At 38.9% G+C, this 4,241-nt stretch overlaps 1 non-coding gene across 1 annotated transcript; it reads left to right on the top strand.

Moving 5' to 3' along the window:
* Positions 1-3,011: 3,011 nt before the first annotated feature.
* Positions 3,012-3,118, top strand: LOC140876933 (small nucleolar RNA R71). The gene has a single exon (XR_012149160.1). It is a non-coding gene; the product is annotated as a small nucleolar RNA R71 (small nucleolar RNA).
* Positions 3,119-4,241: the final 1,123 nt, after the last annotated feature.

Below are 4,241 nucleotides of genomic sequence, written 5' to 3'. Positions count from 1 at the left end.
GGCATCCATGGTTCGACTGGCATAATATATGGCTCGAAACATCTTATCTCTCCGCTGGCCTAATACAACGCCCACTGCATAGTCACTAGCATCGCACATAAGCTCAAAGGGCTCCTTCCAATCTGGCACAATCATGATGGGTGCTGTGGTCAATGCCGTCTTGATCTTTTCAAAAGCCTGCAAACAATCCTCATAAAAAATGAATGTAGAATATTTTTCAAGTAAATTACACAGGGGTTTTGTGATTTTAGAAAAATCCTTGATGAAACGCCGATAAAACCCTGCATGGCCTAAAAAACTTCTGATGCCCTTGATATTCTTCGGAGGTGGAAGCTTCTCAATTGCAACCACTTTGTCTCGATCCACCTCTAATACATTGGATGAAACTTTATGTCCAAGGACAATGCCCTCTTGAACAATAAAGTGACAATTTTCCCAGTTAAGAACTAAATTCTTTTCTTGGCACCTCTGCAAAACAAGAGACAGATTATGCAAGCAATGATCAAAAGAGGTACCAAATATGGAAAAGTCATCCATAAAAACTTCCATCACGTCCTCCACCATATCTGCAAAAATCGCCATCATACACCGCTAAAAAGTTGCAAGTGCATTACACAGTCCAAACGACATCCTCCTGAAAGCAAACGTGCCATAGGGACACGTAAAAGTAGTCTTCTCCTGATCTTCCGGTGCTATAGCAATTTGATTATAGCCTGAATAACCATCTAAGAAACAGTAATAGCAATAACCAGCAAGTCTATCAAGCATTTGATCAATGAAAGGAAGTGGAAAATGATCCTTACGAGTAGCTTTGTTCAACTTCCTATAATCTATACATACTCGCCAGCCAGTTACTGTACGTGTGGAGATTAACTCATTATTTTCGTTCTTAACCACAGTAATCCCACCCTTCTTAGGCACCACTTGAACAGGAGATACCCAACTACTGTCAGAAATAGCATAAATCACTCCCGCATTCAACAGCTTTAGAACTTCTTTCTTAACTACCTTTTTCATGGCGGGATTCAACCGTCTCTGATGATAAACATAAGGAGTATACGACTTTTCCATCAAAATTTTATGCATGCAAATTGTTGGACTAATACCCTTAATGTCAGAAATTGACCATCCTAAAGCGGTTTTAAAATTTCTCAGAACTCTCAACAACTTATCTTTTTCTACAGCAGACAAATGAGCAGATATAATAACAGGACAAGTAGAATTTTCACCAAGGAATTCATAACATAGGTGCGCAGGCAATGCTTTCAGATCATGAGTTTCAGGGGATACCTCTGGTGCACTATTTTCCAATGTTTCAGATTCCTTAAAACTCACCATTTTTTTCCTTCGGAGCGCTATCTAGGAATAATTTTTGTTCATGTAACACCCAATCCTCTTCCTTATCAACCACCTCGTCCGCCACCAAACACCTTTCTAGTGGGTCAGTACTTCTTGCACATGAAAAGGAATTATGAGAATCAATAATTTCAATGCTCTTACATGTACTTACCTCATTTGGGCACCTCATGGTGTGATAAATATTAAAAATCACTGCTTTACCACCAACTCGAAGTATGAGTTCTCCCTTGTGGACATCGATCAATGCGCGTGCAGTAGCTAAAAAAGGTCTCCCAAAAATCAAGGGAGTTTCTTCATCTTCATCCATGTCCAAAATCACGAAGTCTGCTGGAAATATGAACTTATCAACCTTTACAAAAACATCCTCCACAATACCCCGTGGGTATGTGATACTCCGATCAGCCAGCTGTAATGTGATGGTGGTCGCCCTGACTTCTCCAAGCTCCAAAGTCCTGTAAACAGAAAAAGACATTAAATTTATACTTGCTCCTAAATCACATAAAGCTCTATTTACCTTAGAACCACCAATAAAACAAGGGATAGTAAAACTCCCTGGATCCTTCAGCTTTTGTGGCAACTTTTTCTGCAGGATTGCGCTACATTCTTCTGTCAAATTCTCCACTTTGTTGTCTTGCAATCTCCTCTTCCTAGTCATTACGTCTTTGATGAACTTTGCATAGTTAGGCATTTGTTCCAAGGCATCTGCAAATGGAATATTGATGTGTATTTTCTTGAAGATGTCTAGAAACTTGGAAAACTGCTCATCAAGTGCCTTCTTATTAAACCGCTGTGGATACTGAAGTTGTGGCTTGTACATCGGTTTAGATTCAGCTTCCTTCTTGGGCTCTTCAACCACAATTTCTTCAGCCACTGGTTCTTCACTTTCTTTGGCTTCGCTCTGCTCTTTCGCTTCTAACTTCGTCCCACTTCTCAACTCAACTGCTTTGCATTGCTCTTTTGGATTCACTTCAGTATTGCTGGGAAACTGTCCTTTGTTTTGATCCTTCAAAGCATTTGCAAGCTGTCCAATCTGTGTCTCCATGGATTTCATCATAGCTCCCAAACTGCACATATGTGTCTCCATGCTATCCATTCGAGTTTCAGTCCTCGACATCCTCTTGTTAGATTCAGTAACAAATGTAGACACAACATACTCCAAAGACGCTTTACCTTCCCCTTGATTTGTATTGAATCCCGGAGGGGGTTTCAACACATTCTTATTGTTGGCATAAGAAAAGTTTTCATGGTTACGTAAACCAGGATGATAAGCATTAGGTGGAGGGTTACCTCGATAGTTTCCATAGCCTCTGGGATTGATATATTGAGCTTCCTCAGGTGGATGAGATTCTTCTATGGCAACCGACACACCTGCAGGTTCTGCGATATTCACCTTGTTCAGAGAAGCCACTTGTGTACTCAACGCAGATAGCTATGCAGTAATGGATGTAAGAGGATCCACACTGTACACTCCTTTCTTGACTCCCATACGTTCAGATGGCCATTGATAACTATTGATAGTCATCTGTTCCAGCATATCATAAGCTTGAATGGGGTCCTTGGCAAATATGGTACCTCCAGCAGCAGAGTCCACAAACATTCTTGTAGGCATATTCAATCCATTGTAGAAAAACTCTATTTCTTCCCAATCTGCACAATTATGATTAGGACAACGCCTTAAAAAATCTTTGTACCTTTCCCATGCCTCATATAGCTGTTTTGAATCATGCTGTTGAAAGGTACTGATCTCAATCTTCAGCTGGGTTGCCTTGGATGGTGGAAAGAATTTCACAGCCATGCCCTCCCAAGTTGTTATGCGTCCTAGTGGCAATGACTGTAGCCAACTCCGTGCCTTGTCCCTGAGAGAAAAAGGAAACAAACGTAAGCGTATTGTATCCTCTGAAACACCATTTATTTTAACAGTATCAGTAATCTCTAGAAAAGTGCGCAAGTGTAAGTGAGGATCAGCAGTGGAAGTTCCATTGAATTGGTTCTACTGAACCTTGTTGATTAAGGCCGGATTCAACTCAAAGTTGTTGGCATTTATTGTCCCTCTAGCAATTCCAGAATAGTAAGCCTGGATCGTCGGCCTGAAATGATCTCTAATTGGGACCAAGGGCAATTCATTGACATTTTCTTCAGCCATGTTCAATTGTTCTTCTCTCCTAGATTTTCTCAAAACTCGTGCAGTTCGTTCAATCTCTTGATCAAAGATTAAAGAATTTGCACTTTGAGATATTCGCATAAACTGCAATTAAGATCAATAGCAATTACTTAGTACTTAATTAAAAAAAAAAAGAAAAGCTCTAAATTAAAACTTCGACTAATTGGTAACAAGACTAAAAAATAATCAAAATTACTCTCCGGCAACGGCGCCAAAAACTTGTTGTGAAAATTTACTCGCAAGCGTACGAGTGTCAAGTTTTAATATAATGAAAGAAAGAGTGTCGATCCCACAGGGAGTAAAATGAAAATATTCAATACTTGTAATTAAAATAGTCTTAATTTTATCTAGAAAATCAAACTTCGAGAATTTTGTAGAAGAAATAAAGTAAATAATGAGGAATTATCAAACTCACACACACACAAATTTCGAGGAATTATCAATCAGAGAAAAATAGCCCAGAGGTTTTGATTTCACTTGGTCTCGACAATATTCAATCCTAATTAATCTATTTTATGAATTTCCTTCGATTAATAACCAAGAACACTTAGATTATTCTATTCCCCTCTCCCGAGCAACAAATAGAGTGTATCAACTACAATTCGATTTCAATATCCCTATTAAAAATCTAGATGTAGTGATATGTGTAAAATGATGTTCCTTAAAGGTTCTATTAAAGCTATATACTCTCCCGAGCTATATAAACAATTAACAGTGTAGT

Source organism: Henckelia pumila, chromosome 1 (genome assembly GCF_033568475.1).
Source record: "Henckelia pumila isolate YLH828 chromosome 1, ASM3356847v2, whole genome shotgun sequence".
NCBI classification, from domain to species: Eukaryota; Viridiplantae; Streptophyta; class Magnoliopsida; order Lamiales; family Gesneriaceae; genus Henckelia; species Henckelia pumila.
Note: the sequence above shows the minus strand (reverse complement) of the source record. Positions and strands in the feature narration are given on the sequence as shown.